Consider the following 23,910-nt stretch of genomic DNA (forward strand, 5'->3'; position numbering starts at 1 on the left):
ACTGCCTTATTTCTCAGAACATGTGGTCAGGCAAGTTTGAGGTCACCACTGTAGAAGCCCCTCATCATGATGCCATGTGGAGAGAACCCAAGCCACATTTTAGGGACTTGGAATCACTCCTGAATCATCTGCTGGATGTCGCATCTGCATCATCGTCTCGTGAACCTGTTGTCAAAGCTCTGCCTCCTTCTGGAGTCTTTGATGTTGCTTCAGAGCACTGGTTCGCAAGCCAGGTAAATCTTGACCTAAAAGTCAGTCTCCACTGCTGATTGGCTGTGTGACAGAGACTGTTTGCCCTCCTGTGCATCTGTTCCCCGGCAGCATGAAATGTCACATCTGTTTCTGAGAATCGTTTTGGGGATTGGGTAAGCAGAGCAGTGCACACATCCCTCATTACACGCCAGTGTTCGCTACGTAAAGCTGGTTTATATTTATTAATGGCTGTCCCAAATTCTCTCTAGATGTTTGTCCTTAGGCATGAAATTTCAGTGTCTGGTGGGTAGCTCCTCCCGGGTATCTATACTGGGGCTGATGCTAACTGACATTAGAATCACAAGAAACAGCCAACAGTAGTAATACAGCTCCTGAGGACTTCAGTCTTTAGGATTCCCTCTCCCTTCCTGTTTTTCTTATTTTCATTATTGACTCTGTGTCTAGTTCTCTGATAAGTGCTGGGGATTTTAAGTTGAATAAAATGCCATATCTGACCTCACAAAGTCTTTTTGGCCTAGTGCTTCCCAGATTTCTAGCATGTAGATGCATAAGTTAAAGTACTCTGAGGATGCTCTCGTTCACTTATGAGACACCCTGGGAGTTCTCTGGTGTGAAAAGCTCTTTACACTCCCATTAGTTTGATACCCCAAAGTTATCTTTGCTTTGACAGGAATCTGTTCTGGAAGGAATGGGTTTCTAGCTTTCAGAGTTTAGACACTGTCTGTCAGCTGAGCAAAGCTTCAAGGACCTGGCTTTTCCTGGCGTGGTTCCTGGTTCTGTCAGCCGCCACTCTTCTTAGAGACAGAGATGAACGTCTGCCTCTCAGATCCGGGAACGAGTCTGGGTGGGACAGAGGTCCATCTGCTCCACTGTGGCCTCTGACTTCCAGCTTCTGATGGGTCCACTCTGCTATTCTGGTTCCTGTTCTGTGTTGTTTTGCCTCCTGAGTACAAAACCAGGAGAGTGTGGAGTGTTGCATAGCAGCCCTCAAATGAAAAAATTAAGAGAAGGCATATTTTTCCATTTGTCATGGAAGCGTCCAGAAATTTCAGTCTTGGTTGGAAAGTAGTTTTATGACACTGTTTTCTCAATGCTGTCTTGATTCCTGTCTTTGAATTTTGGGTTAGTCAATGAATCGATCACTGAGAAGTACAGTAATAGCTATGACATTGATTCAGTGTTGGACTTTTCATTCTGGTCTCCTGGGAAACTTAGTGGATGGAATCTTAGAATGTCTGAGTAGGCAGTAAATAAACACTCATCCTCATTTTGAAGGATGCAAAGGCTTGTAAACTGAGATGTGAAATATTTAAGAAACTCTTAAAATCTCATAGCATATCAGAGTTGAAAATACTTTTGTGGTTATCTAATTTACCTTTATGCATTTTAACAATGAGAAAACTTAAAGCCAACTTAAACTATTTCTCTGTGTTAACTGCACAGTGATTAATTGGAGGCAGAGATACTGTGTTTGGAGCCAGCTCTCCCTCTTGTTAGCTTTTTGGCCTTGAGCAAGTTATTTAACCTCAGTGTCTTCATCTGCATCCAAGGGGGAAATAGTTTCAGTGTAGCTCATAGGGCTGTTTTAAGTTAAATGAAATAAGCCACCAGGTTGGTGCATTTCAGTAAACTTTAGCTATTATTATGATGGAGTGTGGAGAATGGTGAGACAAATCCTCTCTGAGCTGATCTGCAAAATTACATTTTCAACAGGTGTTCATGGTGGGTGAGGATATTCCAGGAAGGAGGGACACAGAGACAGGGACTTGAGAGTCTTAATGGAAGCATTAGGAGTAATCCAGCTTGGCTCTGCTGTGTAATGCATGAATTCAAGAAGGGAGACTCAGAGCCTGAAAAAGTAGTTGAAACCTAATCAAGGCTGGTCTTGGATGCCAGGACATGGAATCTAAAGTTCAGTCGTGTGTGTGTGTGTGTGTGTGTGTGTGTGTGAGAGAGAGAGAGAGAGAGAGAGAGAGAAAGAGAAAGAGAAAGAGAGAAAGAGAGAGAAAGAGGGACAGACAGACAGAGATATGATTATACCTGGACTAAAGGAGAGTAATTGACGAGGTTGTGCAGGAAGGGAAGTTTTCTTTTGATAAAGTGGAATTACAGCTTGTGTGTGACAGTGTATGTTAAAAACTTACAAATGTGTCTCACTTGCCTGATGATTCTGATTTTAGAAAAGCATGCAGAAATAATAGGTTAAAACTAACAACCTAAATATCTAATAATGGGGGCTTGGTTAAAGTAGCAAGTTTATATAATTCAATATTATCTAGTGATAAAATGATATTTCTTTTTAATTGACATAGATCACCGAGATAATGCTAAAATGATTCAGAAAGTGTTAAATACTATGTTTATGTGATCTCATAAAAATATATGTGTATGTATGATGGCCCATGCTTTAATTCATAAAAGTCTGGCAGGGATTTAAACCGAAATATCAATAATGGTTACCTTTGGGTGACTTTAATTGAATTAAAAATATATATAACATAACATTTACTATTTAACCATCCTTAAGAGAACAGCTCTGTGATGGTAAATACATTTACCATTGTACTGCAGCCATCTCCATCTCTTGAATATAGGTGATTTTTCTTTATTCTTCATACTTTTATCTAGTGTTTGAATTTTTAATTTTATAGCTGAAACAAAATTTGAGTTAAAAAATATAAAGTGAGGTTCCAGGGTTCACAGGGATGCTATTGCTGGGATGAGGGAAATCACGCCCTGACTCGGTTCATGACTGGTGGAGTGGAGAGGAAGCAGAGGGACTGAGAGAGGGCCGACTGTGCTCGTGATTTTATTACAGGGTCAGATCCCCCTTGAACAGATGTGCTTTTCTCTGAGATGCCTTTGGGACACCGTGTTTATGGGAACTGGACTTGGGGCTGCTAGGGACTGAAGGAATTTGGTGTGCACTGTAGACTGTACGGCAGCCAAGCCCCCAGATCCACGACCAAGCTGTCACAGCAGCTTCAGGAAACCCGGGCACCCAGGGCTGGTCGAGGTTGCATATCTAAGGAAATGTCCACAGAGGCATCAGTCCTCACTTTGGCGCCTGGCTGCTTGTGGGAGAGCCTTCCTCTGTGAGAGCATCAGGGACCTCCATATCAGTTTCATGCTGCATATAACTGGATTCTCTGAGGCCCAGATTCCTTCACTTACAGGAACCTTTGTTGTGTCAGGATTAACAAAAGGTCTCAAAGTAGCAAAACACTAAACTATTTAAATTTATTTTCTGCAACACATAGGCTCCAGTGCTCTGTTCTGAAGCAGAATTGAGAATATTTTAGCACTTTTCTCTCATATACTCTGTCTTACTAGGTATGTTTATTATACAGTGTAAAAGCCAGATTTCCCCATAAGATAGAAAAATAACTCCATAAGGAATCGTCCTTCAAGAAAAACCACATGGTTTCATTTAGGGACATTTCTCAGAAGCTCACTTTGTCTCAGCAGACATGGAGCAAAGCTGCTGCACAGAAGCACAGATGCTATAGTGGTGGGGAGAAGGAACACGAGCGGGTGTCTGACCCCAGGGCTCGTGGTCTACTCTATGGATTGCAGCTGAAGTCAGTACACGTGTAAGCATCTTCACAGGAGACCTGTGCTTCTGAGAGGCGCACAGCTCTTAGGATGGTGGCAGTCTCCTCGGGTGATGGGCTAAGGAGGATTGGGAGGGTGGAGCCTGGCCCAGAGCCTTGAAGGAGGGGTGACTGAGACGAGGAGGTAATACATCAGAGGTGTCTCCTGGATGGAAAGGAGAGCCCAAGTGAAAGTGCAGAGTTGGGGATATACATTGTAATGTTTGGATAATGGGTTTCCCAGGAAGTAGAATTAGAGGCGAGGATTGGAATGCAACTCCTTTATTAGTGGGTGATCCCAGGAAACATTAGCATGGAGTCAGGAAATGGGGACAAGTGGGGAGAGAAGCCAGTAAAGGGTGGGTCATGAAGACGCTGAGCTGGTAGGGCCAGAGGAGCTCAGCCCTGCCAGGGAGCTCTGGGAGACAGTGTGGAACACACCTCAGACTTATCCCAGCCGAGTGCAAGGCAGCCCCGTTCACAGCTCTCGGACCCCTGCTGCTTGAGGACACTCCCAGGGGCATGGATGCGGGCCCTTCCAGAGTGCCCTGCCCAGATGGAACACACGTCTGTGGCTGGAATAAAAAGCTCTCAGCTGTTAGGCAGAAATCTTAGTTTCTCCAACCTAACTCCTGGGACTAGATACATAATATCACATAAATGGTAATGTTAAATTATATGGCTGCTATGAACTGAAAATTTCTGTCCTTCCAAATTCATATGTTGAAACCTGATACCCAATATGATGATATTTAAAGGTGAGACCTTTGGAAAATGATTAGATTTAGATGAAGTCATGAGGGTGAGGTCCTCAGAATCGAATCAGTGCCCTTTTAGAAGAGCTTAGTTAATGTCTGTCTCTGCCGTGTACAGCAAGAAGGGGGCTGTCTGCAAACCAGGAAAGGGGTCTTGTCAGACACCAGTTCTGCCTGTACCTTGATCTTGGTCCTCCCAGCCTTGCAAATTGTGAGAAATAAGTTATTTAATCTAGTCTGTGATATTCTATTATAGCAGCTTGCACTGACTAAGACAATGGCAAAAGAGGTTTTGCAGATAGAATAAGGACATTCATCAACCAATATAGTTGTTTTTTAGTTAATAAACTAAACTATATTTGGGCCTAATGTAATTATGTGAACTCTTGAAAATGAGGGTGTTTTCTCGGCCTAATGTAATTATGTGAGCTCTTGAAAATTAAGGTGTTTTCTCTAGCTATTAGCAGAAAGAAACCAGATTCAAAGCACAGGAAGGACTCAATCTGCCATTGGTATCTTTGACTGTGGAAGGGACTACATGGAAAGAATCTGAGAGTAGTCTCTGCCTGCTGAGAGCAACCCCAGCTGGGCAGCCAGCAGGACACCAGGGATCTCAGTCCTACGACCATAGGGACAGGATCTTGCCAATAATCTGTGTGGGCTAGAAAACCGATTCTTTCTCAGAGCCGCTGGAGGAGAGTCCAGTCCAGCTGATAGCTTGATTTTGGCCTTGTGAGACCCTAGGCACAGCAAGTCCACTTGGACTCTTAAGAGAGAGTAAATGAATGGAAACTAGGATGATAAATTTGTGTTGCTGGAAAAAAATGCTCTTGGACAGTGATGCTCAGAGGTGTTTGTAATTAGAACCTTTAGCATGTAACAAAGAAAGAGATAAAACGTTGAGCTATATCCATAACATGAATGGTCATGGTGGAGAGGTGTCAGGGGAAGAAACTGAGATTAGAATGAAGGAGAATGGGCTTCCATGGTTGTCAGACAATAAAGAATCTGTGTGCAGTGCTGGAGACCCAGGTTTGAACCCTGGGGTGAGGAGGTCCCCTGGGGAAGGGAATGACAACCCACTCCAGTATTCTTGTCTGGAGAACTCCTTGGACAGAGGAGCCTGGCAGGTTACAGTCCATGGGGTCACAAAGAGTGACTAACATACACACACAGCAGATTGCCATGCAATGTCTTAGAAATCAATCAGTGTGAAGGAAAATTTCAGTAAGGAGGGACAGTTGAAAGGAAAGTAGTATTTTACCAAAAACATAGTCATGATTGTGCTTTCATGATTGGATAACCCAAAATTATCCAAATGTGTGTTAATTGAGCGGTCTGATGGAATAGGCTTGCTCCGAAAGTTGCTTCTAATTCTGGCTTTGCTATTCGCTAGCTCTGTGACCTCAGGAACATCCCTCAACTTTTCCAGATGTCAGGCTCCTGTTGAGTAAAGTGAGGTGGTTGATTCCAGTCTCTCCCAGCGCCAAGAGGCAATTTATTTGGATGCAAAGATATGGTGCAGCTCCCGCCTCACTCCTTGTCGTCTATTAAGTTCATAAGTGTACTGCACGTTAGTCAAAGAAGTAATCTAATTTCACAGTTAAATAAAGAGCTAATTTAAATGACTATTGAAATTAAAATGTTCATCGAATTCATTTGCTGGCTCTAATAAATGCACTCTCCAGCGTTCCATAACCCCGCCCATTCTCCGAAGCCCACACCCTGTATCTTCTCTCTGCCTGTTCCTCTGTCTCCAGATGGACTCTGGAATTATATTATTACATGTTGTTTTACTTTTATCTATGGCCATTTTGGCAGCAGGAATTATACATGTTTCCCTGACAGAGAGCTTTACGTGGAGCATGTGTTTGAAAGATTAATGTAAGCAATTGCTTCTGGAACAATTAATCTTGTTTTCCCATAGTAATGAAAAATGAATAATCAAAAGCAATAAATTGTGCCTAGAAGATGATAAATACTTCTTCAAGCATTTTAGCACTGACTGTGAATTACAGCTGACCCCCAGATGGGGAAGGATGAACATGACCAGTGGAAACTCCACAGGGGGCGCCACGGAGCTTTAATAGTGGTCTTTAGCTGCTTGATTGATTTCATTGTTCCCTATCAGAACCTAGACGACCGGCTGTCTGTCCTGCTGATTTAAATCTCGAAATGGCATCTTGTGCCTATTAGGGGAGTCTGTGTTTAAACCACTATAGAATGGTTGTCTCTTTCTGTTCCTTAACTAATGTGCGGACGCAAGTGGAGCTGCATTAGGGTTTAAAATATGAATAGTAACAACTGAATAATTCTAGTTCTACTCCCTGCAGGCTGGGAACCCCGGAGGGATGTGTTTTATCCAGAACTTCATCAGTTTCCTGGATGTGAAGCCACTTGAGTAAATTCAAGAAGGAATCCTCGGAGACTTACTTTGACTTTCAGCTGCCCATCTTCTGTAGGCACATTCATGAACCAGGCTTTACTTTAGACGTAATAAGTTTTGGAAAAAACAGTGTGTCTCTTTCACGAGACATTCTATGAGGTAATGAAGCCCTGAAATAAGTGATTGGCTTTCTTTTGAGATGTAGCACTTCAGAAGTATATTTGAGCACATGTGGCATTCAGATTCCTATGTGCAATGCCATCATACATGCATACATACATATGTGTGTGTGGGTGCGTGCTCAGTCCTGTTCAACTCTTTGTGACCCCATGGACTATAGCTCACCAGGTTCCTCTGTTCGTGCAGGAATATTGGAGTGGGTCGCCATTTTCTACTCCAGGAGATCTTTCTGACCCAGGAATCAAACCCATGTGTCCTGCACCTCCTGCATTTGCGGGTGGATTCCTCACCACTCCATCACTGGGGAAATCACACACATACATACATACACACACATGCATATGCATGCAGACATACATACATATATAATATAGCTGTGACCATACTTTCTCCACATTGAAGAAGCAAAAATATCTTAACCAGTGTAGACTCGGGGCACTTTACAAAGCAGCAGTCAGGTACAGAGACCCCTGAAATTTTCTGCAAAGATGATGGCAAAGGGAATCAAGATAGGAGCCCAGTCAGGCTCCTTTTCACTATGTGCAACTGCCTGCATTTAATGTGTTTTCATGTGTTTGTATCTGCCTGCTACTCTGGTACCCAGAGAGACCATATTTTCATGCTACTGAATCAAAAAGCTGATGTGTCCTCCTTCTCTGATGAAGCTTGGCAGGTAATCGTGAATCCCAAACTACGTCTGTGGACACTATAATTTAGGTTTTTTCCATACTGGCTATTAGCTGAGATATCTGGGCTGATGTGTATGATCTTTAGAATCCTCTGAAACAAAGGTAAGCCTTCCCTTCTGTTTCCAAGAAATGTTACTGATCACAAATGTAACAGTGTGTGATACAAGTAAGCCCTTTGAAAAGTCTACCGTGATAGGCAAACACAAATCAATGGTTGTCTCTTGATGGACTGGTCAAAAGTTGATCCCTCTTTTGTCTGTCTTGATGCTATGGTAATTGTAAACGTAACTATATTAAAAGTTTTCTCAAGGAATAGTTTCATGTCTTGTACACTTTTCATGAGTTTGTATTTTCACAAAGCTGGAAATATAATTCTGAAATCTAAATCAGGGAGAGAAAAATCAATTCAGCTGATCAGTCTTTTGAGAGTAGAGAGGCTCTTCCTAGTTTATTGTTTCTAAAAATAAGCTTTCCAAATTTGGCGCCGCTGTTGGGGAGCAGGGATGGGATGTCAGTAGCTGAAAGTCCCCAACTCCACGCCGCACTGTATTGTCAGATGCTTACGGAGCTCCTGAGAAAACTCCTGCCATATGTGTTTTGTTCTAACAACTTAACACAGCATGCTTTTTTAAAAAATTTGCTTTTATAGAAATGTTCAGGTTCTCCTGGATTCTTTTGAACTGTAGCCAGCATGTGATTTAGGCCCTTGACTTGGCCCTGCGAAGAAAAGTTGAAAACCAAAGATGAATAGCCATGTGGTCTCTTACACTTGAGGATTGTCCAGTTAATATTTCAAGTCGCCAAGGCCAGCCTCGCAGAAAGCATGTACTTTATTTTTGTTCTGAAACATTGTGTTTTGAGCTACTTCCTGAAGGGCTTTTGCAAGAAAGCAATTCATTCTGCATGGGAAGATGACTGTTTCTCAGCGTTCTCTGTCAGTTCCTGGTTCCAGACTGCCACGCTGTTGGTGGTAGGCTTATAATGATATTAACAAGAAAAACGGGATAGTGAGAAGGTGAATAAGAAATTAAGAAGAAGGGAAGGATGAGGAAGAAGAGAAAAAGATCATGATACTGTCCTTCTAGTACTTTGAAAGTGTGTTAGTCGTTCAGTCGTGTCTGACTCTCTGCGACCCCATGGACCGTAGCCCACCAGGCTCCTCTGTCCATGGGATTCTCCAGGCAAGAGTACTGGAGTGGGTTGCCATGCCCTCCTCCAGGGGATCTTTCCAACCCAGGGATCAAACTCAGGTCTCCCGCATTGCAGGCGGGTTCTTTACCATCTAAGCCACCAGGGAAGCCCTCAAGTAGTTTATTCTTTCATAATTTACAAAGTGAGTTAGTGAGATAGTTGATGTCACAAGTGAAGAAACTGATTCTGGTGTGACGTTGTTTTCTGTGTGTTACATAGCTTAAGTAACAAAGCTAGAGCTTAAACTTCTGACTCAAAGGCTGACATTTTTTTTCTATCCAACATTCCTAGCTCTACAGTTACAGTGTGGTGTTTACAATGTGAGCTAATCTGTTTGTAAAAAGACTTGAACTAGGGTTCTTCACAGAGTGAATGCTACAATGAAACATTTGATAAGGAAATATAATAAAAACTGTGCCATTCAAAGAATGAATGAAACAGTTAATTCAGGTTCAGGTCAGTCAAAGCAGGAAATATCCACTAGGTTCTGAAGAAGAAAAATATTTTAATGATGTTAAAGGACTATTCTTGGGGAAAATAATGCAGTATATGGCTTATATTACTTTCACAGAAGCACAGTGATCTTTAAGAATGGATGAGTCAGTTTCACAGACATCATATAAGAATGCTTAGGACCCCTGATTTTGGCAGGAGTCAATGCACACACGCTTCCTTTCTCAAAGTTGCTTTGTGGGGAAATTAATGGTCACTGAAGAATTGAAGGACTTCCCAGGTAGCTCAGTGGCTTCTGTCTTTCAAGGAAAAGGTTCTGTCACTTTGATAACACACAATAAAATTCAAGTCACAAATTGTTTATTAGCTGAATTGTACTTATATATCGAAGTCCTAACTTCTGGTATTTCAGAATGTGACTGTATTTGGAGATTGAGTCTCTAAAGGACTAATCAAATTAAAACAAGACTGTTAGGATGGTCCCTAATGCAATCTGACTGATGACTTTATAAAAAATGAGAAATTTATACATAGACATATACTGTGGGAAGACAATGTGAAGATGCAAGGAGAATGTCATCTACAAGCCCAGGAGAGGGGCTTCCCAAGAAACCAACAGTGCTGTCGCCTTAATCTTAGACTTCTTTGCCTCTGGAAATAAAATCTGTTGTGAGAAAATAAAATGTGTTGTTTAAGCCACCCAGCCTAGGGTACTTTGTTATAGCAGCCCTAGTAACTAGAGTACTATTTCAAATCAGTAGCTCTCAAAACTGGCTGTGTTTTAGAATCACATTAGAATTTTTTTCTTAATTGATGCTCAGGGTATCATCCCAGAACAACAGAGTCAGAATTGCAGGGGACAGGATCTCAGTGGTTGTGTTTTGCAAAGACTTCCCCAAAGATTCTGATACAGTTTAGGTTGAGAATCACCATTTACACTGTCTGCCCCCAGATTCATTCCCAGCTGGTTCCTTTCAGGAGGGATGACAAATCTTACATCCAGGGTCTGGGTTATGAAGCTTGTTACTCAGAGTAAAGGACGCCATCCCACAGGACCCAGTAATAGTCCAACGTGGCTGATCCTTCCAATCATTTGAATATCTGTTTAAAAATAGAGATTCACAGAAATTTTGATTTATGAATCTGGGAGTTCTAGGAGATGGGGCATGAGTTTGTGTTTGAGACTGTCTATGAGTGATTCTGATGATATTTTAGATTAAGAATGGCTGAATATTTATTCCTAGGTATGTGTGTATGTATGGACTTCACCGGTAGCTCAGCTGGTAAAGAATCTGCCTTCAGTGCAGGAGACCCAGGTTTGATTCCTGGGTTGGGAAGATCCCCTGGAGGAGGGAATGGCAACCCACTCCAGTATTCTGGCCTGGAGAATCCCCATCGACAGAGGAGCCTGGCGGGCTACAGTCCATGGGGTCACAAAGAGTCGGACACAACTGAGTGACTCAGCACAGCATAGCACATGTGTATGTGTATATATGTATTATGCATGTATTGTCTTCAGCAAGGAAAAGGTACACCTAATTCCACCACCAAAGGAACCTATTCAGGTTTCTGTTCTGTGATTGTTTCCCCATGACCTTTTCCATTATTAGACAGTCCAAAGATGAAAGTGTTAAGGACATTGGGAGTGATGCTTCCTAAGGCCCACTTGACTTCACACTCCAGGATGTCTGGCTCTAGGTGAGTGATCACACCACTGTGGTTATCTGGGTCACGAAGATCTTTTTGGTACAGTTCTTCTGTGTATTCTTGCCACCTCTTCTTAATATCTTCTGCTTCTGTTAGGTCCATACCATTTCTGTCCTTTATTGTGCCCATGTTTGCATGAAATGTTCCCTTGGTATTTCTAATTTTCTTGAAGAGATCTCTGGACTTTCCCATTCTATTATTTTTCTCTTATTTCTTTGCACTGATCACTAAGGAAGACTTTCTTATCTCTCCTTGCTATTCTTTAGAACTCTACATTCAAATGGGTATATCATTCCTCTTCTCTTTTGCCTTTCACTTCTCTTTTTTCTCAGCTATTTGTAAGGCCTCCTCAGACAACCATTTTGCCTTTTTGCATTTCTTTTTCTTGGAGATGGTCTTGATCACTGCCTCCTGTACAATGTCACAAACCTTTATCCATAGTTCATCAGGCACTGTATCAGATCTAATCCATTGAATCTATTTGTCACTTCCACTGTATAATCGTAAGGGATTTGATTTAGGTCATACCGGAATGGAATTTTGCAGTTTGGTGTTTTGTGGTAATGACCTGAGGTTAATCAGTATTTTCTCTTTCTCAAATGTGCTGTTAGGGCAAAAGGTCTGATGCTAACAAATTATGTCTTTCACAACTGAAGTGTAAATTGAATTTCTAATCCATTTGTTTGCTAATCATCCCTCCTTATGAATACACTAATCAACCTCTTTGGGAAATTTACCTATTATGTATAGTCATACATGCATGCAACATTTCCTTGACACAAAGTTATTGCTCCACAGCCAAACAAGATCAGGTTGTAAGAAAAAAAGAAAAAGTCTATGGCAAGTGAAAGTCTGTGTCAAAATAATAACTGACTTGTATCTTGAATGATAAATACTTATGTTCATCATCTTAAAACAACCTGTGTGATGTGCTGTTATATCCATTTTACAGGTGAGGTCATTAAGGCTAGGAGAGAGGAGTTACATCAATCACCCTAAGTCCTGCAGCTGGGAAGTGGCAGAGGCAATTCGGCTCCGGAGCCTATGTACACTCTTAACAGTTACACCTTCTACTGGCCCTAAGCTTACCCATCGACTCCTCCATGAGCCCTTTTCTCAGTCTCTTTTATATTTAATTTTAACTGATTTTGGATTAAGTTTCCCAACCAGTATCAGATTTCAAACATGCTTCCCAATCAAAGACCAGAAATTACACAATAAATATTTTTAGAGTAAGGGGTGCCTCTACACAGTTCTCTTATTTTCACTTACGAAAAACTAATACACCATGATTTTCTTGAATATAATGTGTGTTTATAATAATTCTTATGTATTAAATTATAAAGATATCCATATGTCCATAAGCTATATTCATAGTCCCATCCTAATATGAAAACTATTTTTGTTTTGCCTACTATCTTTTAGTCTTCAACCTGCTGTTGTTTTATTTTAATCATTGCAAGTGGAGCATATATTTTTATATTCAAATTTTCACTTACGTAAAGACATTTTGTGTAGTTTTGAATAGTTCCAGGTAGTCATCAAAGTAAAAGTCCTTGGAGTGATGCATCTGGATTTGCAATCTTATGTCTTCATGTTTTCAGCACCTCCTATCTTTTAAAATCACTGAAATTACAAACTTTTTGAGGTTGACTATCCTCTCTAAAACCCATCTCTAAATTTACACAGGTCGACATACTGCAGAAGAAATTTGTAGCAAATAAATGTTGATTAAATGTAGCCTAATACTTGTTATTCACATATTCTCTAGCTAGAAATTCCATACACACACAAAATATACATTTATATCTAATACATATATATATAATATAATATATGTATATATATATTGGTAGTTTAGAGCACATATTTCAGCATCAGGCTGACTTGGATTAATACTCTTTTTCTGTTATTCACTCTCTGAGTCATTTTGGGGAAGGCTTTGAACGCCCCCAAATCTTGGTTTTCTTTTCTGTAAAGTGAGGACAATATTTACCTGCAGGTGGAGATTAAATGACAAAATTAAGGTGGGGCTCTTCCAGATGTCCCAGCCTGGCCCACTGAATGCCCGGTAACAGCTGAACAATATTATAACAAAAATTCCTTTGAGGCCACTCTGACATACAGTAATTGTACAGAGCAAGGTAACACTTTTATATAGTCCTAGGAGGACAAGGCACAGAGTGAAGTTTCCCTGGTCTTATTTGGAAATAGACAACACACTTCTTTTGCTGAATCTGGGCAAGGTTTCCCTGTGTGTGTTGCCACAACAGGTGTCTTCATATAAGCATGTCCATCCACTGTGAGCCAGGACCCGTAGTCAGGGATGCGGAAGCATTTCTGGAAGGAGGAGTGGAAAGAAAAGAACTAGAGTGGCTCCTTTCATCCGAGGCTGATCTCTTGAGCAGTGGGCGGGGAAGACAGGCCTGCCTAGAGCACTCGTACCTTTATAGAGGGTGGAGGCTGGATGTAATCTTGCAAACACACTGACAGGTAGGCAGGATTCAGAATGAGGTTCACATCTGCTTGGAGTTTTAAAAGCTCATTCTAGAGCTAGAGGGAGGGCTTGTGGGTGGCTGAACAAACTCATTCTGGGGCCAGATGGCCTGGGTTTGGCTCCTTGTCTCAGCTGTACACTCGTTATATGACCTTGAGCAAGTCTTTTTGCTTTACTGTGGCCGATTCCCTTAATTGTAAAGTGGGGGTAAAAATAGCACCTACCTTCAAAGTTTGTTGTGAAAATTAAGGAATTTAATTTATGAAAGTGCTTGGAAAATATATGGCAAAAAGCAAGCTTTTTACATTCAGTAAATGTTAGCTTTTGTAATCTACCTACCTATAGAGGGCTGAATGGTCAGTTTTGCTCTTGCCAAGTTTTCCTTCCCCTCTTTTTTCCATGATTGCACCTGGATTTATGTGCCTTTCCACTTAAGAGGTGACTCTTGAAGGTTTCTTGTTTTCTAGGAGCAGAAAAATGCATAGCATTATGAACGATAAGTCCTGAGCCTGTTCTGTTATTAAATTAAAGTCATGGAGACAGTTACTTTTTATATTAAGAATGGTTCATCATTCTAACTAATCATTAAGATGTAAAGTCTGCACTCTGATAGACCTGGGCAGTACAGAACATAATTTCAGGCAGAACAGAAATTACGCATCCACACATTTCTGAGATTAGAACATGAATTAGTTTTTAGCAGATGTGTTTGCTCAGGATTCCAATTTCTCTTCTCATTCTCTGTGATAGATTCCTTCAACCACAGCTGGAGTGTTTGGTGGGGCTGGACTCCCTCCCCGCCCTTAATTTATTGTCGGTGTTGCCTGCTGGGAGCGTGCTGCAGAAATAGGACTGCGCTTTCACGCTTCCTCCTTCCCAGCACTTTTCATTCCGTCTCTGGGATTTGACTTCTCACCAAGCCCACTTTGTGGGCTCTCCTGGCGGCTTAGACGGTGAAGAACTTGCCTGCAGTGTGGGAGACCCGGGTTTGATCCCTGGATCGGAAGATCCCCTGGAGAAGGGAATGGCTACCCACTCCAGTATTCTTGCCTGGAGGATTCCATGGACCCGGAGCCTGGCGGGCTACAGTCAATGGGGTCACAAAGAGTTGGACAGGACTGAGCGACTAACACTTTCACTTTCAAACTCAACTTAGAGCCACTGATCTCTGAATTCTGTTAAGTTTTTTGTGCTCTTGCTCTAAGATACACTACAAAGATCAGATTTTGCTGCCCAGGTAGTTCCCAAGGGCAGCATGTGGCTAGGCAGGTTCCAGCCTAGTGTTGAGTCTGGAGATCCTTGTGGCTGGCTGGCCTGTTGGCATGGAGGTGAACAGTTCAGCAAGAGGATACAAGATCCTAATTCAGCCAACTTTTTGTGAAATGTGACTCTGAATGGGGCTTTGTGGTAGGTGGTTTCAGATGCCTCCTCATTTACTCCTCACAGCATCCTGATCTCTAGCCTGAAGATTGGTGGGGATACCTGAGAGAGACCAGGAAAGATCACTGCCCCTCTCAGCCTGAATTCTGAACAGTTTGGGAAATAAAAGAGCAAAGATGGAGGCCAGGATATTATCTTTATTGTAGAGATGCTAAGTTGGCCGATGTAGGTTACTGTCAGAGCCAAATGAGCTTTCCAAGAATGAATCCCAGAATCAGGACTTGAACATGCCGGTCCCAAGCGCAGTGGAAGCTTCTTCACCTGGTCCCCTGACCCCAGCGGCATCCAGGGCCTGGGAGGGGCAGTTGCAGTGGGCCTCTCTGTGGACAGCTCAGTTTCAGGAGGAAAAGTGTAGAGCTGAATGGAGTGTGTCTCATTTGCTCCCCAGTGTGCTTTAACACGATTCACTCCAACTGGAGATGAACGGAATGAGTCAAGTGTTGGAGAGGGGCCATAGGAGCATGTTTTGGGAAAATATGTCCCCGTGAAAACAGTGTGGGGTCAAGTTCAGATGACAAAACCAAAACCGAGGCACAGAGAAACTCAGTAACTTGCAAAAGGCTTCAACCGCTCCTTAGCAGTGAAGCTGAAATTTCAATACAATCCTTTCACTCTCCCACCTTAGGCTGAGTCAGAGATTTTCTCCACATGGAAAAATTGGAATCTTGACATAGAAAAGAGCTGTAAAAGGTCATTCATCCTTTAGAATCCAAAGCATAGTTTTACATAAACTGTCCAAGAAGAATAGGCCAGTCTTTTCTCCTTTGATTTCGCTGCCTCTGCTTTTGTTGTTAACTCTCTGTTGCAAGCTCTAGTGGGCTTGTCTTCCATCATATGGGTCACTCACTTTCTTCTCATGAAGTTCTCCTGGCCACTAGACTTCTTCCTCTCCAAACTGACTGATCTGGTACACCAAATCCCACGTCTGAGAAATTTGCTTTTAGACCACAGTTTTCTTCCCCATGGGCTTCCCTAGTGGCCAGACAGTAAAGAATCTGCCTGCAATGCAGGAGACCCAGGTTCGATCCCTGGGTTGGGAAGATGCCCTGAAGAAGAGAATGACTACACACTCTAGTATTCCTGCCCGGTAAATTCCACACACAGAGGAGCCTGGTGTGTTATAGTCCTTTGGGTCTGAAAGAGTCGGACACAACTGAGCAACTAACAATTTCACTTTTTTTTCCTTCCCCATGCCATCTCTTGCCCAACAATACCAACTCCTTAGCCAGAGAGGAATGCTACCCTAGCACCAATGGACTGTGATAACCATCTGTATACCTCCTGCCTGACCTGATGTTCTCAGCTTTGACAGGCCAGCTGAGGAGCCATTAAATGTTTTGAAACGTTGTTTTGTTGTTGTTGTTTCAAATTCCATTCTTTCACATGTGATTATCATGGTGATTACTATTAACATGTTGAATTACATTTTTTAAACTTTTGGCATTAGACAGCTGAATGGCATCTTCTTTAAGGACAGCTTACACAATATCCTGCAGGGGTGAGAACTTGCTCTCAAATTGTGTTCATGGTCAGAGCTCAGCTTCCCTGGGGCTTTGTGGGGAGCAGTGGGTGGTGGTGGAGGGATTTATGGGTGCAATTTCCACTATGAGGCTTCCTGGAAGATCTTTATGAATGAGCTAGATAAAGGCCCTGGAGGAAACAAAGTATCACAGCCTCTGGGTACTGAAAGGGTTTATGAACCACACAGGGCTGGAAGCAATTAGCAGCAGCAAGACTTGGAAAATAGGAGGAAAAAGGTAAATCTTATAAGCAGAGCTGGACATGGGAATTTAGAATCTACTTCCAGTGAATAAGAAGTTATATTTCAGAAGCCATGAAATCCCCAGAGTTCTGCTTACATGCATGTGAGCTAAGTTGCTTCAGACGTGTCCAACACTTTGCGACCCCATGGACTATAGCCCGCCAGGCTCCACTGTCCATGGGATTCTCCAGGCAAGAATACTGGAATGCATTGTCATGCCCTCCTCCAGGGGATCGCCTGACCCAGAAATTGAACCCAGGTCTCTTATGTCTCTTGCATTGGCAGGGAGGTTCTTTATCACTAGTGCCTACCTCTTAGTAATTTTAAGGAGCTTAAAATATCCTTTGCTAAATTGAGAGCGTGTTCATTTTTTATATTATGTTCCCTTGAAATATTATTATCCGATAGATGTGCATTGTTTAGAAACTCACCTTTTAATTACAATATTGAAGATCCTGTAATCTTGGGCTTCTGGTTAAGGATTCCTCAAGAAATCAGGACAGTTTAAAACAGGATCCTGATTCTTGCTGGTCAGTTTCTGGAAATTTACTCTGGAGTTACTTTTTCCCAGAAACTGTAGAACAGCTTTTATTTGAAATTCTGCAGAGCATTTCCTTTCTTCCTCTCATTTCTGTCTTCATGGCTGAAACTTCAGTGGTTAAGCAAGAAGGTTGAAGTGGTTTTACAAAGGTAAACTCTTGCCTGTCTGAAAGAAGTTACAGCTTTGAAGGACCCTAGAAAGAAAACTGCCCTCCCTGCACGTTGCAAAGAAATGTTTCCTATTTATGGCCAGGGTCATTGGCCGGTCACTCGGGGGGAGCTTGTCCTGAACAATTTAACTCAGGTTGGGAAGCTAGCGAACCTCCTGCACCGTTCTGTGGATAAGGGTGTAACCAGCCTTCCACAGCAAGCCCTGCTTCTGATTCCCTAGAGCTCGGGTATTCTTTGGATTGTCAAACTGGCACCTTTGGATATTTCTATGACCTTGAAAATTAGAATAATTAAGTTTCCTCTGGCACAGCGGGAGTTGATATGCATAATTAACAGCAGCCAGCCTTCCCTGGAGAACAAATTTATGAAAGACATTAAAGGAGGCAAGAAGCAGCTCTTTTTGAATGAGGGGAAGTAAGCATTAGTTATGTGAGCGTGGTGGTATTTGGATGTTCCTTATCACATGCATGTAGATACTTCTCTGAAATTTAATAATGCATTTTCCTTTTATTTTCTTGGTAGCATCCATCATATGAAACAGAGGGGTGTGAATGATTGGGAACCAAATTAATGAACAGGGGCGAGAACTTAAAAAAATACTTCTTTATAGGGGAGGAAAAAAGTTAGCTGGAGGCTACATTAACTTTTTGCAACAAAAACTTTGAGACCCCAGCAATTGTTTATGTGTCTTTTCTTTCCCTAAGCTGTGAAAATGCCTAGTATGAGTTGGTCACAAGTGAAAAACGACCAGGGAATATTTTGAACGTATGTCTTTTTAAACATTTCTCCAAACAACTCTGACTCTTTATAGCACTATTTTCTCAGCAATTGTCTTTAAAAGTATATAGCTAGTTAGGCTGATGGATAGATGAGAGAGGGGGAAGGAGAACAGTCCACTAGGATGTGGTTCTGTCTGTCTGGGCAGACTGTGGGTGTGGTCTCAGCCGATGTGCGCTAGGGCTCTATCTGTACACACTCTCTGTGGCTGAGCTCTTGTAAACAGCGTGTGCTTCCTCCAGACTCATTCTGGTCTTTTATTTCACAAGGTTGGAACTGATGTCAAAATGTATGCAAGGGATCATCTCTGTCAGTAGGATACCCTTCCAGCTGGAAGAACACGGGTTTTACAGTGAAACACACACCTTCAAGGAAACGATCAAGGCACTAGTAGTCTCTGCTCCTACTGCTTGGTCACTCAGTCTGTCTGACTCACTGTGGCCCCATGCACTGTAGCTCACCAGGTTCCTCTGTCCATGGGATTTTCCGGCAAAAACAGTGGACCGGGTTGCCATTTCCATCTCTGGGGGATCTTCCCAACTCAGGGATGACCCTCCTCTCTTCTGTCTCCTGCAGGCGGATTCTTTCCCACTGGTGCCACTTGGGAAGCCCCCTAGGAGTCTCTACCATGAGGCAGATAGAAATCAATGAAAGTCCTTAGTCTTTGTGAAGAGCATCATAGACATCTTTGCCACTGAGGACGGGTTGATCAGTAACTCAGGAGCGGTGGTTAGTAAAGGTTACAGCCAAGGGTGGGCGCTGGGTGGGTGTGCTGCAAGCGGTCAGTCGGTCTTAATTCACTGGTGAGTCCGCGATTGATGAAACTTCGCTAAAGATGTCTTAAGGAACAACCAACTCTGTTTATAAATCCAGAAACTCCTGGATATGTTGGATTTGCAAATCTTCCCAAATCAAGTTCATTGAAAATCAGTGAAAAAAGGTTTTGAATTCACACTAGTGGTGGTCGGTGAATTGGGTCTTGAGAAATCGATGCTCATAAGCCTCATTTTGCTGACTGACCTCTACCCAGAAAGAATCTTACCTGAAGCCACATAGAAAATTTCAAGAACTGTCCAAATTGAGGCTTTGACTGTTGAAACTGAAGAGGATCAGTGAAAAAAGGTTTTGAATTCACACTAGTGGTGGTCGGAGAATTGGGTCTTGAGAAATCGATGCTCATAAGCCTCATTTTGCTGACTGACCTCTACCCAGAAAGAGTCTTACCTGGAGCCACAGAGAAAATTTCAAGAACTGTCCAAATTGAGGCTTTGACTGTTGAAACTGAAGAGTGAGGGGTCACACTGCGTCTGACCATGGTGGACAAACCAGGCCTCAGGGACGCCGTCAACGGCAGGGACTGCTTTAAAACAGTCATCTCCCACATCGATGGCAGTTTGAACAGCGCCTGCAGGATGAGAGTGGTCTGAACAGAGGTGCATCGTCGGTAACAGGGTTCACTGCTGCTTTTACTTCATTTCCCCCTTCAGACACAGACTTCCGCCATTGGATGTTGCGTTTGTGAAGGTGATACACAGCAAGGTGAATACTGCGCCTGTCATTGAGAAAGGCTACACGCTCACACTGAAGGAGCGGGAGCACCTGAAGAAAAGGATTCTGGATGAAATTGAGGAACATGACATCAGAATCTACCACTTTCCTGATGCAGAGTCCGGTGAAAATGAAGATTTTAAAGAGCAGACTAGACTTCTCAAGGCCAGCATCCCTTTCTCTGTGGTTGGATCCAGTCAGCTGGTTGAAGCCAAAGGCAAGGAGGTCAGAGGCCACCTCTACCCTTGGGGCGTCCTGGAGGTGGAGAACGTGGAGTACAAGGACTTATTAAAGCTGAGGACGATGCTCCTCACTCACATGCAGGATCTCCAAGAGGTGACCCAGGACCTTCACTATGAGAATTTCTGATCAGAGAGGCTCAAGAGAGGTGGCAGAAAAGTGGAAGATGAGGACATGAATAAAGACCAGATTTTGCTGGAAAAGGAAGCTGAGCTCCACCACATGCGAGAGATGATCACTGCATGTGATCAAGTGCAGCTACAGCTGCAGGGCAGCGATGGTGATGGCAAGGTCCATGGGCACCATGTGTGAGGAAGCACTTTGCAAGATAAACATTCCCGTGAGTAACACAGCTGCGTGTTTGCAAGACTGTTGGAGGGGTGCCCTGTCCACATTTCACAGTGCCTGTGCCTGAGAATTTAATTTTTTTTTAACTTTTGATGTGTTATTTTGTATGAAGTACCTTAACATTTACATTTCATTGTGATGTTATACTTTATATTTTGTGAGGTAAACTGTCCATTTTCCTTCTTCTTCCACTTTAAGTAACCACTAACACTAGAATTGGTTCCCAGGGACCAGTCAGCACGTATAGTTAGTAGCTGGATTTGGTTTGACTGGCCTAACCGACTAATCATGATTTACTTCCAGAACATTCAGATTTCTGAGAATGTTCCTGAGCAGTAGAGACATGAACACAGAAGGATGAGCTGTCTGGGTATGAGTCCATTTCTCACCAAACCATGGCACCTGCTTCCCTGCCTTACTTTTGTTTGAGCACAACATCCAAAACCGGTTTTGCTGCTATAATTCCATACTGTTAATTTATCTGCACATTATCTGTTTACCAAACAAAAAGAAATCTAATTAGATACATGTTTATACTTCAATAGCTTTTTTACAAACAGGCTGTTAGGGGTGAGGGAGAAGGAAGGGAGATGGTGATGTGGAGAAGCGCTGAGCTCCAGGGCTGAGGACACCCAGGAAGGAAGGGAGATGGTGACGTGGAGAAGCGCTGAGCTCCAGGGCTGAAGACACCCAGGAAGGAAGGGAGATGGTGACGTGGAGAAGCGCTGAGCTCCAGGGCTGAGGACACCCAGGAAGGAAGGGAGATGGTGACAGCTGGCCAGGTGCACTGCAGAAGACCATCTGGTGTTCTCCCGACCGCCCTTGCACTGTTGACTGATTTTGAGTGCTCAAGAGCTATAGGTTTAGGTGCACTGTACAGTTTTCTCCAAGAAGTGTTCCATGACCTTAGGGTACCTCCATGCAGGGCCAGTTATTTGGGTTATTTTGGCATTTATCAACTATGCTAGTAAAAGCTGTTTTTTTAAAAAGGGGGCGGGGTGGCAGTACTGGAAAGCGGTAGACATAGTAAGCCCAATGCAGTCTACTTAGGGCCAGCTGCCACCTAATGGATGCATGGGTGTGGGTGGGCCTACATTTTCAAATCCCCTTTTGTTTTGCTGACCCAATCTAAATACCTTTGCTCATAGATAATCACTTTTTTACTAAGAGATAAAAACTTTACCTATAAAAGTGTATTTTGAAAACTTATTTTACACAGCAATTTTGTGTCCATTGAAACTAACCTTTTACCAATAAAGCACTATTGTTTAGATATTAAAAAAAAAAAAGATTACAGCAGAGAAGAGATTTTCTAAAAAGCATGTAAAGTTGCTGTAGTGCTATGATGGGAACAAGCACCCACAGGGGCGGAGCTGTAATGACCTGTACACTGATTCAGTTAATGCTAAGGAGACAAGCGCATATTAGTTCTTTGATGGAAATAGCTAACAAGAGGGCAGGTGATAACTTCCCTACAAACATCCACTGTGGTAACCTTAAATTGATGTCCTTGTTTTATTGTTGATCTCTACCCACTACCACTCACATCACTGCTCATTAGCTGTCTTCTCACCCAGAATAAGTCAGCTTTGAGAAGATGTGAACGTTAGGAAATTAATCAAAAGATATCCTTAGAGCCTGGGCTCAGTGAATCAGTCAGAGTAAGACAAATCATTGCTCAAATGCTGCTTTGCATACTGTTCACTAATAAAAATAAATGCTATAAATTAATTATTTATCATGTACCACAGGGTACTGTGTACGTTAGGCCAGGCAAAATGTTGTTTCCACTTTCTTTGGATTTTTTAATTGTGCTAATCAAATTTCAGGTTCTCTGGTTCTAAATGGAAGATTCATCTTTTTTGTCTCTTTGCAGTCCAAATAAAGACTAGAGTCATTTCCCAAAACATTAAAAAAAAAGGTCCCTTAAGGCACTCAAAAAGAAAAAAAAGGATAAAAATGACATGTGAGCAAATGAGTCTGAAAAACACTAGCTACATATATTTTTTGAGTATCAAATTTCATATCAAGTAGAGCAGTGGCTCAGAGAAATCTTGCACCAAAGAACTTTTTCTTATTTCAGCTTACACTTTTACTTTTCAACTTATTCAACTCACTTTTGCTTATTCAACATAAGAATTATACATAAATAGCTAACATTTATTGACCAGGACTCTTGTCCAGGATATTATTTTATTGCCTATCCCAATTTTATTTCACTGTAACACATATTAACTGTCTGATAAACCATCAAATGATCACCCATTTAAGGGAAACAAAATGTTGTACACCATGTATGACTTGTGAACCTCATGGTCTGAATCAGCACTACCCAATAGATAGACAGTAGATCCAGTAGATAGACAGCCACACTATGTGATTTTTAGTTTTCTAGTTAAATGGACAAAAAAAACCAAAAGAACTCAGGTAAAAATAATTTTAATAATAGATTCTACTAACCTATGGGGCTTCCTTGATGACTCAGACAGCAAAGAATCTGCCTGCAACTCAGGAGATCTGGGTTCGATCCCTGGGTTGGAAAGACCCCCTAGAAAAGGAAATGGCAACCCACTCCAGCATTCTTGTCTGGAGAATTCCGTGGACAGAGGAGCCTGGTGGACTACAGTCCATGGGGTAACAAAGAGTCAGAGACGACTGAACGACTAACACTTTCACTTCACTTATTAACCTACTAGTTATATTAATATTAAAAATATCAAAGTTATACTAAAGTATCCTGTTAAAGGTACCGTACACTTTTACCATTTTTTCCTACTCAGTCTTCAACATCCACAGCGTGTTTTGCACTTACACATTCTGTGGTTCAGACATCTCCACATCACCACTCAGGAGCGCACGTGACCGGTGGCCACTGTTCTGCATGATGTGGGTCCTTCCCAACGTGGCCTCGGTGGGCAGTCTTCCTGAGCTTGTTTCCAGGAGTTCTGTGTGACCAGTTCTCCTTGACTCCCATCCACTCATCTGGAATGTGGATCAGTTGATAAGAGACCTGTAGGCACACATTTTCTATTTCTTTGATTGTTTCAGTTGCATTCAGCTCCAGTATCAAGTTTTCCCAACGGAGAGGGAGCATGATTGGGTAAATCTTCATGAGTTAATGAAAATCAGCAGGAAGACATCCATAAACCTCATTTAACCTTGTCAGGATAACATTTAATTTTACTTAGGGTAGGCCCTTGAGTATGTTGGAAGCCTGACAGACAGTTGGATGTGCAATTTTAAAGAAAGGTATTTTGCTGGAATGTTGTTCTGGTCTTTGAGGGCTAGAAAAATTTCAAATGCAGTATAATTTCAGCAAGTATGTGTACGTGTATTTATTAGAAAATAGCTGATAATAGTCATAGACAAGCTTTCTTTCTGTTTTCCGTGGGCCAAGCCCTATTAATAGTCATTATCTCT

General features: G+C 42.2%; 1 protein-coding gene and 1 pseudogene across 17 annotated transcripts in view; both read left to right on the forward strand.

Moving 5' to 3' along the window:
• FAT3 (FAT atypical cadherin 3) overlaps positions 1–23,910 on the forward strand; it is a 761,607-nt gene that overhangs the window by 229,584 nt on the left and 508,113 nt on the right. The gene's annotated exons all lie outside the window — the stretch shown is intronic.
• On the forward strand, positions 19,120–22,974 carry LOC122430939 (annotated as a pseudogene). The gene has a single exon (XR_006266412.1). The product of XR_006266412.1 is annotated as a septin-2-like (transcript).

The sequence above is a fragment of the Cervus canadensis genome, chromosome 29 (genome assembly GCF_019320065.1).
Source record: "Cervus canadensis isolate Bull #8, Minnesota chromosome 29, ASM1932006v1, whole genome shotgun sequence".
NCBI classification, from domain to species: Eukaryota; Metazoa; Chordata; class Mammalia; order Artiodactyla; family Cervidae; genus Cervus; species Cervus canadensis.